Raw genomic sequence first — 14,375 nt, forward strand, 5'->3', positions numbered from 1 at the left:
TGGTGCGAAGGATGCATGCAGTGATCAAGACGGTCCATCACTTGCAAAACGTTGCACCGAAGCCAGGGAAACCAGAACCGAGGATGATTTCTCGGATGGTGGAGGTTTTAGCCTCGATGATCAAACCGGCATCCCCCACACCAGAGACAGTGGATTTCATACGGGGAAATGCTAAGAACTGGGGTTACACGACATTGGTCATTCTGGAAGACCATTACACAGCAGGCCTTGACAACATGTTAATGGAACTTTCAGAGGTCATGATCCCAGACTGGAAACCAGCATTTCAAGTGGCTACAAAATGGGCCCGCCGAAACTTACCCCGCATCACACAGGATGTCATTGACCATGCTGAGGCGTTGGTGGCATCCAGGGCAGATGGAGACGGAGACAACCACACACAACAAGGAACATCGGTTCCACAAGACAGACACGCAGCACAAACACGGGTTACACAACAGACTCAAACCACTCAACAAGCAATAACAACGTCACCAGATAGACCCACGAGACCACACATCCCACAAGACGGAGTCACCGTTAGCCACTCGGTGGCTACAATGGCGGTCCAGACGGACCAGGTGGCTGAACCTCCCTTGCAGCCCGCACAAGATCGTAGAGGGGAACGAGGGGGGAGAACACCAAGGGGTTGTGTTGTGGCAGAGGACAGTCTTCTTCTGGAGATTGAGGAACAGGATGGTTCTCAGAGACAGATAGATCTCACCACGGGTCGGCCATTACTGGATTTGGACATTGGGGAAGGGAGGGCACAGGCAGTTGCTTTAACTCCCACCCCTAATCCTATGACCTCCCGACAGGAGACCAGGGGAACCCCTCAGGATATTGTCCAGGTCCACCGGGAGGAGAGTTTTTTGAGTGAAGGGTCCCAAGTAAGCATACCTGTGGATCAGACCTCCACTCCAAGACCACAGCGTTGTACGGTGAGACGACATATTAACACTGAGCGCAAAATGGTTGATTGGAGCTTGAGTGTGGGGAAGAAATGGCTCATTGTGGGGGACTCCAATCTGTCTAGGATTCCGGCATATTGTATTCCGGACCTGCAGATTGAGAGCTACCCCGGGGCCAACTTCCGCCATGCTGAGGCATTGGTGGCTAAGGCGACAAGCCAGGTGGTAGTGGAAAAGGTCGTGTTAGCGTTGGGTCTTAACTGCAGGGGTCAGAAAGCCAAAGAGACTGCCATTAAACAACTGTTGGGAGCAGTTAGGGCTGTAAAGAGGACATTTCCCTATGCAGAGATTTGGATCCCTGTGGTGAACTTTTCTACTTCCCTGTCCCGGGAGGAACAGAGCACCATGCAGACACTGAACAATTATATCTGCACGAACTTGCCGTTCATTCCTGCGCTCCGGAACACGGACTTTCGAACGGAGAGAGATCACGTCCATTGGACCAGGGATACGGCTAAGGCAATGCTTGTCCATTGGGTCGCTTGTTTAAACTTGGAACCCCAGTAAGCCTGGTACAGGAGGGGGCCAAGACAACACGATCCTTTGTGGCTCAAAATGTTATTGTTTTGGCAAAACAATTTCATCTTACGAAACCACAACAGGATTTATTAAATAAGGGATTAACATTTATTCCAGCAGTAGGTATTACTAAAGGGCAAAAAAGACAACTTCAATTGGACATACAAAATTACCATCGGAAAATTAAGTTAGCTGCATATTTTAGAGATTCTGAAGAACATGAGGCACCGCCTTTCGTAGGGACCTCAACTTGGTCGCCATCAATGGATAAGTTACCGATAGAAATACCAATTTTGATAGAGAAGGATTTGGAGCTCTTTAACCAACATTACAAACCTCGTAGGGAAAAATTTAACCTGTCACAAGAGGAGGTAAAAACACTTCGGGAGCTCATGCATAACAAACATATCATAATTAAACCCGCAGACAAGGGTAGTGCAGTGGTTATCCTAAGTAGGGAACAATACATATTTGAAGTGGAAAGACAATTGAATGACACAGTTTACTATAAAAAATTGGAAAAACCTATTTATACACAAACCATTCCTATTGTTAAAAGTATTTTGGATAAGTTAAAAACCAAAAGGTTTATTAATGCTAAACAAAAGAAGTATTTGATGGGGGACTTAGAGCCTAGGGAACGAAGGTTCTACATTCTGCCCAAGGTCCATAAGGACCCAGCAAAATGGACGGTGCCTTTCGAAATACCGCCAGGACGGCCAATTGTTTCAGATTGCCAGAGTGAAACCTATTATACAGCGGCCTATATTGATTTTTATTTGACTCCCTTGTCAATTAGACATCCAGCGTACGTCAAGGATACGTATCACTTCATTGAAATTGTGAAAAGTTTACAGATACCACCAAATTCATATTTTTTTTCAATGGACGTAGATAGTCTTTATACTAATATTGACATTCCAGCAGGTTTAAGATCAGTTAAAAAGATTTTTCAAAAGTACCCTGACACCACGAGGCCGGATGAGGAATTATTGCAATTATTGGACATCAATCTGACTAAAAATGATTTTGTGTTCAATGGTAAATATTATCTTCAAATTAAGGGAACGGCAATGGGCAAAAAGTTTGCACCAGCCTATGCAAATATATTTATGGCCAATTGGGAGGAGGAAGTTTTTGCTAAATTACAGAAGAAACCCATGCATTATTTGAGATATCTGGATGATATTTGGGGAATTTGGACCGGGTCAAAAGAGGAATTTAAAGAATTCGTAGATATCCTAAACTCTCATGATTCGTCAATTACACTCAAATATGAAATTGACCAACATTCAATTGATTTTTTGGATACTACGGTTTATAAGGGACCTACATTTAATCAGGATCAGAAATTGGACATTAAGGTACATTTCAAAATCACAGATACACACGCTTTATTGTTTAAAACAAGTTTGCACCCCAAACATACCTTTAGGGGCATTGTGAAAGCACAACTCATTCGATTTAAGCGTATTTGTACTCAGGACACAGATTTCAGAGAAGCTGTGGGTATTCTTTTCAAAGAGTTACGTAACAGAGGTTATTCAAGATCCTTCTTGAGACAATGTCTGAAAACCTTTCATATTCGGAGACAAGAGGATCCGAGGAAATTAATTCCTCTAATAACTTCATTTTCTTCAATTAGTCGCATTTTGAATGAGAAATTGAAAGCTAATTTCGCAACTTGGGTTGGAGATAAAAATATAATTCCAAACTGTAGGGTAATTTCGGCTTACAGACGGAATAAAAACCTAGGAGATATTCTTGTAAGGGCAAAGTTAAAGCCATTGACACAGGAGAAATCTCATAGGTTGGCAGCCATATTCTGTAAACTGAAATATGTTAAAAACAAAGTGAATGGAACAATATTTCAGATTCCACAAAACTTCAGCCCAAGATCTGCTAATTGTGTTTATATGATATTTTGTGCTAAATGTGGAAAACAGTATGTGGGTGAGACTAAAAACTCAATATTTACCCGCATGTCACAGCATAGATATAATATTAGGAATAAGAAGGAAATTCATACACCATTGGTTAAACATTTTTTATTTCATGGTTTGGACTCTGTGAGAGTGGCTGGACTTAGCAGGAATCGGACTTGGACGGATGTTGATAGGAAGAAAACTGAAAAAAGATGGATCCTTTGGTTAAACACAAGGAATCCGTTTGGATTGAATATCAGATACAAATAATTTGGATGATATGAGTCGGAACAATTGTGCTTAATTCACTCCTCTTTCTTACGCCTAACTCGCCTTCCCCTTCCCTAAACCCAACCGTTCCCCATTCCTAATCCTGATCCTAACCCCTCTCCCTTTGACCCTAACCCCTTCCCCTTTCCTAACCCTAACACCCTCCTTCCCCTTTTCCTAATCCTATCCCTCAACCCCCCTTCCCCTTTCCTAACCCTAACTCCCCTTCCCCTTTCCTTATCCTATCCCTAAATCCCCCTTCCCCTTTCCTAACCCTAATTCCCCTTCCCCTTTCCTGACCCTTACTCTCCCCTGATCCTTTTTCCTGACCCTAACCTTCCCCCCTTCCCCGAACTTTTCCCCTCCTTTAAATAAGCACAAGACAAAATTTCATTTATTGTTAAAACATTTAATAAGGGAATTAAGGGGTTAAATACTTTAATTATATTGACAAACCGTGGGGAACAATTTATTTAGTAAGGGCATTTCGGGGTAAAAGTTAAAACAACATTGATACAACACGATTTTATTACTACTAATTTATGCATAAGGGAAGCAAGGGGTTAACATAGTTTAAAGTTAAAGTTACCAATTAATTTAGTACAGGGATTAAGGGGTTAAAATTTAGAAACTAAACGACGAACGAAAAAAAGAGGGACAAAAAAACATCAAAGCCATCAAAGCCATCAAAGGCAGTAAGGGGAGTGGCCAGCCACACGCACGCAGGGGAGAGCTCACTTTTGCTCGGACTCTCAAAGAGACAACATTTCTCCAGCAAAGCCTCTAGCAAACCATCTTTTTTTCTTTTTTCGTGTGCCATAGCCTGAAGAAGACCCACAAAAGGGTTGAAACGTTGCTTTAGTGCACACAATTTGATTTAAATACAGTTTATTTTTTTATTTTTCTAAACACAGATTTTATTTGATTTTTTACATTTCATTTGTTCATTTCATTTGGATTTTCGCCTTAAAAAAATACATACCTTTATTAATAAATATATAAATATATAACTACATATATATTAACATAACAAAGGCGACAATAGACTTACAGCCATATCAGATGGCTCAGAGGTGGGATGGCTGGACGGATGTGAGCTACGGCAGGAGACGCCAGCGCTTCCGTCAGCCAACCTGGGGCTGGGATTATGCTCCTGACTGGGGGATGGACCGCGCACCTCCCGCCCCATTCATGGGACGGGCTCAGTTCCCCCATCCTAACCGGCCAGTGCCTCCCCCGGGCTGGGCGCGTTATTCTGGTCCCCAATCTCGTTCTTACGCTTCGGTCGTACAGGGGAACACTCGAAGACCTGCCCCTAGAGTGGTTCCTCAGGGAGCTGCGAGGTACGGACAAGCCGTACAACATCCAACCGATCCGGCATTTGGACGGTTGGTGCGAAGGATGCATGCAGTGATCAAGACGGTCCATCACTTGCAAAACGTTGCACCGAAGCCAGGGAAACCAGAACCGAGGATGATTTCTCGGATGGTGGAGGTTTTAGCCTCGATGATCAAACCGGCATCCCCCACACCAGAGACAGTGGATTTCATACGGGGAAATGCTAAGAACTGGGGTTACACGACATTGGTCATTCTGGAAGACCATTACACAGCAGGCCTTGACAACATGTTAATGGAACTTTCAGAGGTCATGATCCCAGACTGGAAACCAGCATTTCAAGTGGCTACAAAATGGGCCCGCCGAAACTTACCCCGCATCACACAGGATGTCATTGACCATGCTGAGGCGTTGGTGGCATCCAGGGCAGATGGAGACGGAGACAACCACACACAACAAGGAACATCGGTTCCACAAGACAGACACGCAGCACAAACACGGGTTACACAACAGACTCAAACCACTCAACAAGCAATAACAACGTCACCAGATAGACCCACGAGACCACACATCCCACAAGACGGAGTCACCGTTAGCCACTCGGTGGCTACAATGGCGGTCCAGACGGACCAGGTGGCTGAACCTCCCTTGCAGCCCGCACAAGATCGTAGAGGGGAACGAGGGGGGAGAACACCAAGGGGTTGTGTTGTGGCAGAGGACAGTCTTCTTCTGGAGATTGAGGAACAGGATGGTTCTCAGAGACAGATAGATCTCACCACGGGTCGGCCATTACTGGATTTGGACATTGGGGAAGGGAGGGCACAGGCAGTTGCTTTAACTCCCACCCCTAATCCTATGACCTCCCGACAGGAGACCAGGGGAACCCCTCAGGATATTGTCCAGGTCCACCGGGAGGAGAGTTTTTTGAGTGAAGGGTCCCAAGTAAGCATACCTGTGGATCAGACCTCCACTCCAAGACCACAGCGTTGTACGGTGAGACGACATATTAACACTGAGCGCAAAATGGTTGATTGGAGCTTGAGTGTGGGGAAGAAATGGCTCATTGTGGGGGACTCCAATCTGTCTAGGATTCCGGCATATTGTATTCCGGACCTGCAGATTGAGAGCTACCCCGGGGCCAACTTCCGCCATGCTGAGGCATTGGTGGCTAAGGCGACAAGCCAGGTGGTAGTGGAAAAGGTCGTGTTAGCGTTGGGTCTTAACTGCAGGGGTCAGAAAGCCAAAGAGACTGCCATTAAACAACTGTTGGGAGCAGTTAGGGCTGTAAAGAGGACATTTCCCTATGCAGAGATTTGGATCCCTGTGGTGAACTTTTCTACTTCCCTGTCCCGGGAGGAACAGAGCACCATGCAGACACTGAACAATTATATCTGCACGAACTTGCCGTTCATTCCTGCGCTCCGGAACACGGACTTTCGAACGGAGAGAGATCACGTCCATTGGACCAGGGATACGGCTAAGGCAATGCTTGTCCATTGGGTCGCTTGTTTAAACTTGGAACCCCAGTAAGCCTGGTACAGGAGGGGGCCAAGACAACACGATCCTTTGTGGCTCAAAATGTTATTGTTTTGGCAAAACAATTTCATCTTACGAAACCACAACAGGATTTATTAAATAAGGGATTAACATTTATTCCAGCAGTAGGTATTACTAAAGGGCAAAAAAGACAACTTCAATTGGACATACAAAATTACCATCGGAAAATTAAGTTAGCTGCATATTTTAGAGATTCTGAAGAACATGAGGCACCGCCTTTCGTAGGGACCTCAACTTGGTCGCCATCAATGGATAAGTTACCGATAGAAATACCAATTTTGATAGAGAAGGATTTGGAGCTCTTTAACCAACATTACAAACCTCGTAGGGAAAAATTTAACCTGTCACAAGAGGAGGTAAAAACACTTCGGGAGCTCATGCATAACAAACATATCATAATTAAACCCGCAGACAAGGGTAGTGCAGTGGTTATCCTAAGTAGGGAACAATACATATTTGAAGTGGAAAGACAATTGAATGACACAGTTTACTATAAAAAATTGGAAAAACCTATTTATACACAAACCATTCCTATTGTTAAAAGTATTTTGGATAAGTTAAAAACCAAAAGGTTTATTAATGCTAAACAAAAGAAGTATTTGATGGGGGACTTAGAGCCTAGGGAACGAAGGTTCTACATTCTGCCCAAGGTCCATAAGGACCCAGCAAAATGGACGGTGCCTTTCGAAATACCGCCAGGACGGCCAATTGTTTCAGATTGCCAGAGTGAAACCTATTATACAGCGGCCTATATTGATTTTTATTTGACTCCCTTGTCAATTAGACATCCAGCGTACGTCAAGGATACGTATCACTTCATTGAAATTGTGAAAAGTTTACAGATACCACCAAATTCATATTTTTTTTCAATGGACGTAGATAGTCTTTATACTAATATTGACATTCCAGCAGGTTTAAGATCAGTTAAAAAGATTTTTCAAAAGTACCCTGACACCACGAGGCCGGATGAGGAATTATTGCAATTATTGGACATCAATCTGACTAAAAATGATTTTGTGTTCAATGGTAAATATTATCTTCAAATTAAGGGAACGGCAATGGGCAAAAAGTTTGCACCAGCCTATGCAAATATATTTATGGCCAATTGGGAGGAGGAAGTTTTTGCTAAATTACAGAAGAAACCCATGCATTATTTGAGATATCTGGATGATATTTGGGGAATTTGGACCGGGTCAAAAGAGGAATTTAAAGAATTCGTAGATATCCTAAACTCTCATGATTCGTCAATTACACTCAAATATGAAATTGACCAACATTCAATTGATTTTTTGGATACTACGGTTTATAAGGGACCTACATTTAATCAGGATCAGAAATTGGACATTAAGGTACATTTCAAAATCACAGATACACACGCTTTATTGTTTAAAACAAGTTTGCACCCCAAACATACCTTTAGGGGCATTGTGAAAGCACAACTCATTCGATTTAAGCGTATTTGTACTCAGGACACAGATTTCAGAGAAGCTGTGGGTATTCTTTTCAAAGAGTTACGTAACAGAGGTTATTCAAGATCCTTCTTGAGACAATGTCTGAAAACCTTTCATATTCGGAGACAAGAGGATCCGAGGAAATTAATTCCTCTAATAACTTCATTTTCTTCAATTAGTCGCATTTTGAATGAGAAATTGAAAGCTAATTTCGCAACTTGGGTTGGAGATAAAAATATAATTCCAAACTGTAGGGTAATTTCGGCTTACAGACGGAATAAAAACCTAGGAGATATTCTTGTAAGGGCAAAGTTAAAGCCATTGACACAGGAGAAATCTCATAGGTTGGCAGCCATATTCTGTAAACTGAAATATGTTAAAAACAAAGTGAATGGAACAATATTTCAGATTCCACAAAACTTCAGCCCAAGATCTGCTAATTGTGTTTATATGATATTTTGTGCTAAATGTGGAAAACAGTATGTGGGTGAGACTAAAAACTCAATATTTACCCGCATGTCACAGCATAGATATAATATTAGGAATAAGAAGGAAATTCATACACCATTGGTTAAACATTTTTTATTTCATGGTTTGGACTCTGTGAGAGTGGCTGGACTTAGCAGGAATCGGACTTGGACGGATGTTGATAGGAAGAAAACTGAAAAAAGATGGATCCTTTGGTTAAACACAAGGAATCCGTTTGGATTGAATATCAGATACAAATAATTTGGATGATATGAGTCGGAACAATTGTGCTTAATTCACTCCTCTTTCTTACGCCTAACTCGCCTTCCCCTTCCCTAAACCCAACCGTTCCCCATTCCTAATCCTGATCCTAACCCCTCTCCCTTTGACCCTAACCCCTTCCCCTTTCCTAACCCTAACACCCTCCTTCCCCTTTTCCTAATCCTATCCCTCAACCCCCCTTCCCCTTTCCTAACCCTAACTCCCCTTCCCCTTTCCTTATCCTATCCCTAAATCCCCCTTCCCCTTTCCTAACCCTAATTCCCCTTCCCCTTTCCTGACCCTTACTCTCCCCTGATCCTTTTTCCTGACCCTAACCTTCCCCCCTTCCCCGAACTTTTCCCCTCCTTTAAATAAGCACAAGACAAAATTTCATTTATTGTTAAAACATTTAATAAGGGAATTAAGGGGTTAAATACTTTAATTATATTGACAAACCGTGGGGAACAATTTATTTAGTAAGGGCATTTCGGGGTAAAAGTTAAAACAACATTGATACAACACGATTTTATTACTACTAATTTATGCATAAGGGAAGCAAGGGGTTAACATAGTTTAAAGTTAAAGTTACCAATTAATTTAGTACAGGGATTAAGGGGTTAAAATTTAGAAACTAAACGACGAACGAAAAAAAGAGGGACAAAAAAACATCAAAGCCATCAAAGCCATCAAAGGCAGTAAGGGGAGTGGCCAGCCACACGCACGCAGGGGAGAGCTCACTTTTGCTCGGACTCTCAAAGAGACAACATTTCTCCAGCAAAGCCTCTAGCAAACCATCTTTTTTTCTTTTTTCGTGTGCCATAGCCTGAAGAAGACCCACAAAAGGGTTGAAACGTTGCTTTAGTGCACACAATTTGATTTAAATACAGTTTATTTTTTTATTTTTCTAAACACAGATTTTATTTGATTTTTTACATTTCATTTGTTCATTTCATTTGGATTTTCGCCTTAAAAAAATACATACCTTTATTAATAAATATATAAATATATAACTACATATATATTAACATAACAAAGGCGACAATAGACTTACAGCCATATCAGATGGCTCAGAGGTGGGATGGCTGGACGGATGTGAGCTACGGCAGGAGACGCCAGCGCTTCCGTCAGCCAACCTGGGGCTGGGATTATGCTCCTGACTGGGGGATGGACCGCGCACCTCCCGCCCCATTCATGGGACGGGCTCAGTTCCCCCATCCTAACCGGCCAGTGCCTCCCCCGGGCTGGGCGCGTTATTCTGGTCCCCAATCTCGTTCTTACGCTTCGGTCGTACAGGGGAACACTCGAAGACCTGCCCCTAGAGTGGTTCCTCAGGGAGCTGCGAGGTACGGACAAGCCGTACAACATCCAACCGATCCGGCATTTGGACGGTTGGTGCGAAGGATGCATGCAGTGATCAAGACGGTCCATCACTTGCAAAACGTTGCACCGAAGCCAGGGAAACCAGAACCGAGGATGATTTCTCGGATGGTGGAGGTTTTAGCCTCGATGATCAAACCGGCATCCCCCACACCAGAGACAGTGGATTTCATACGGGGAAATGCTAAGAACTGGGGTTACACGACATTGGTCATTCTGGAAGACCATTACACAGCAGGCCTTGACAACATGTTAATGGAACTTTCAGAGGTCATGATCCCAGACTGGAAACCAGCATTTCAAGTGGCTACAAAATGGGCCCGCCGAAACTTACCCCGCATCACACAGGATGTCATTGACCATGCTGAGGCGTTGGTGGCATCCAGGGCAGATGGAGACGGAGACAACCACACACAACAAGGAACATCGGTTCCACAAGACAGACACGCAGCACAAACACGGGTTACACAACAGACTCAAACCACTCAACAAGCAATAACAACGTCACCAGATAGACCCACGAGACCACACATCCCACAAGACGGAGTCACCGTTAGCCACTCGGTGGCTACAATGGCGGTCCAGACGGACCAGGTGGCTGAACCTCCCTTGCAGCCCGCACAAGATCGTAGAGGGGAACGAGGGGGGAGAACACCAAGGGGTTGTGTTGTGGCAGAGGACAGTCTTCTTCTGGAGATTGAGGAACAGGATGGTTCTCAGAGACAGATAGATCTCACCACGGGTCGGCCATTACTGGATTTGGACATTGGGGAAGGGAGGGCACAGGCAGTTGCTTTAACTCCCACCCCTAATCCTATGACCTCCCGACAGGAGACCAGGGGAACCCCTCAGGATATTGTCCAGGTCCACCGGGAGGAGAGTTTTTTGAGTGAAGGGTCCCAAGTAAGCATACCTGTGGATCAGACCTCCACTCCAAGACCACAGCGTTGTACGGTGAGACGACATATTAACACTGAGCGCAAAATGGTTGATTGGAGCTTGAGTGTGGGGAAGAAATGGCTCATTGTGGGGGACTCCAATCTGTCTAGGATTCCGGCATATTGTATTCCGGACCTGCAGATTGAGAGCTACCCCGGGGCCAACTTCCGCCATGCTGAGGCATTGGTGGCTAAGGCGACAAGCCAGGTGGTAGTGGAAAAGGTCGTGTTAGCGTTGGGTCTTAACTGCAGGGGTCAGAAAGCCAAAGAGACTGCCATTAAACAACTGTTGGGAGCAGTTAGGGCTGTAAAGAGGACATTTCCCTATGCAGAGATTTGGATCCCTGTGGTGAACTTTTCTACTTCCCTGTCCCGGGAGGAACAGAGCACCATGCAGACACTGAACAATTATATCTGCACGAACTTGCCGTTCATTCCTGCGCTCCGGAACACGGACTTTCGAACGGAGAGAGATCACGTCCATTGGACCAGGGATACGGCTAAGGCAATGCTTGTCCATTGGGTCGCTTGTTTAAACTTGGAACCCCAGTAAGCCTGGTACAGGAGGGGGCCAAGACAACACGATCCTTTGTGGCTCAAAATGTTATTGTTTTGGCAAAACAATTTCATCTTACGAAACCACAACAGGATTTATTAAATAAGGGATTAACATTTATTCCAGCAGTAGGTATTACTAAAGGGCAAAAAAGACAACTTCAATTGGACATACAAAATTACCATCGGAAAATTAAGTTAGCTGCATATTTTAGAGATTCTGAAGAACATGAGGCACCGCCTTTCGTAGGGACCTCAACTTGGTCGCCATCAATGGATAAGTTACCGATAGAAATACCAATTTTGATAGAGAAGGATTTGGAGCTCTTTAACCAACATTACAAACCTCGTAGGGAAAAATTTAACCTGTCACAAGAGGAGGTAAAAACACTTCGGGAGCTCATGCATAACAAACATATCATAATTAAACCCGCAGACAAGGGTAGTGCAGTGGTTATCCTAAGTAGGGAACAATACATATTTGAAGTGGAAAGACAATTGAATGACACAGTTTACTATAAAAAATTGGAAAAACCTATTTATACACAAACCATTCCTATTGTTAAAAGTATTTTGGATAAGTTAAAAACCAAAAGGTTTATTAATGCTAAACAAAAGAAGTATTTGATGGGGGACTTAGAGCCTAGGGAACGAAGGTTCTACATTCTGCCCAAGGTCCATAAGGACCCAGCAAAATGGACGGTGCCTTTCGAAATACCGCCAGGACGGCCAATTGTTTCAGATTGCCAGAGTGAAACCTATTATACAGCGGCCTATATTGATTTTTATTTGACTCCCTTGTCAATTAGACATCCAGCGTACGTCAAGGATACGTATCACTTCATTGAAATTGTGAAAAGTTTACAGATACCACCAAATTCATATTTTTTTTCAATGGACGTAGATAGTCTTTATACTAATATTGACATTCCAGCAGGTTTAAGATCAGTTAAAAAGATTTTTCAAAAGTACCCTGACACCACGAGGCCGGATGAGGAATTATTGCAATTATTGGACATCAATCTGACTAAAAATGATTTTGTGTTCAATGGTAAATATTATCTTCAAATTAAGGGAACGGCAATGGGCAAAAAGTTTGCACCAGCCTATGCAAATATATTTATGGCCAATTGGGAGGAGGAAGTTTTTGCTAAATTACAGAAGAAACCCATGCATTATTTGAGATATCTGGATGATATTTGGGGAATTTGGACCGGGTCAAAAGAGGAATTTAAAGAATTCGTAGATATCCTAAACTCTCATGATTCGTCAATTACACTCAAATATGAAATTGACCAACATTCAATTGATTTTTTGGATACTACGGTTTATAAGGGACCTACATTTAATCAGGATCAGAAATTGGACATTAAGGTACATTTCAAAATCACAGATACACACGCTTTATTGTTTAAAACAAGTTTGCACCCCAAACATACCTTTAGGGGCATTGTGAAAGCACAACTCATTCGATTTAAGCGTATTTGTACTCAGGACACAGATTTCAGAGAAGCTGTGGGTATTCTTTTCAAAGAGTTACGTAACAGAGGTTATTCAAGATCCTTCTTGAGACAATGTCTGAAAACCTTTCATATTCGGAGACAAGAGGATCCGAGGAAATTAATTCCTCTAATAACTTCATTTTCTTCAATTAGTCGCATTTTGAATGAGAAATTGAAAGCTAATTTCGCAACTTGGGTTGGAGATAAAAATATAATTCCAAACTGTAGGGTAATTTCGGCTTACAGACGGAATAAAAACCTAGGAGATATTCTTGTAAGGGCAAAGTTAAAGCCATTGACACAGGAGAAATCTCATAGGTTGGCAGCCATATTCTGTAAACTGAAATATGTTAAAAACAAAGTGAATGGAACAATATTTCAGATTCCACAAAACTTCAGCCCAAGATCTGCTAATTGTGTTTATATGATATTTTGTGCTAAATGTGGAAAACAGTATGTGGGTGAGACTAAAAACTCAATATTTACCCGCATGTCACAGCATAGATATAATATTAGGAATAAGAAGGAAATTCATACACCATTGGTTAAACATTTTTTATTTCATGGTTTGGACTCTGTGAGAGTGGCTGGACTTAGCAGGAATCGGACTTGGACGGATGTTGATAGGAAGAAAACTGAAAAAAGATGGATCCTTTGGTTAAACACAAGGAATCCGTTTGGATTGAATATCAGATACAAATAATTTGGATGATATGAGTCGGAACAATTGTGCTTAATTCACTCCTCTTTCTTACGCCTAACTCGCCTTCCCCTTCCCTAAACCCAACCGTTCCCCATTCCTAATCCTGATCCTAACCCCTCTCCCTTTGACCCTAACCCCTTCCCCTTTCCTAACCCTAACACCCTCCTTCCCCTTTTCCTAATCCTATCCCTCAACCCCCCTTCCCCTTTCCTAACCCTAACTCCCCTTCCCCTTTCCTTATCCTATCCCTAAATCCCCCTTCCCCTTTCCTAACCCTAATTCCCCTTCCCCTTTCCTGACCCTTACTCTCCCCTGATCCTTTTTCCTGACCCTAACCTTCCCCCCTTCCCCGAACTTTTCCCCTCCTTTAAATAAGCACAAGACAAAATTTCATTTATTGTTAAAACATTTAATAAGGGAATTAAGGGGTTAAATACTTTAATTATATTGACAAACCGTGGGGAACAATTTATTTAGTAAGGGCATTTCGGGGTAAAAGTTAAAACAACATTGATACAACACGATTTTATTACTACTAAT

This window comes from Enoplosus armatus, chromosome 17, assembly GCF_043641665.1.
Source record: "Enoplosus armatus isolate fEnoArm2 chromosome 17, fEnoArm2.hap1, whole genome shotgun sequence".
NCBI lineage: Eukaryota > Metazoa > Chordata > Actinopteri > Centrarchiformes > Enoplosidae > Enoplosus > Enoplosus armatus.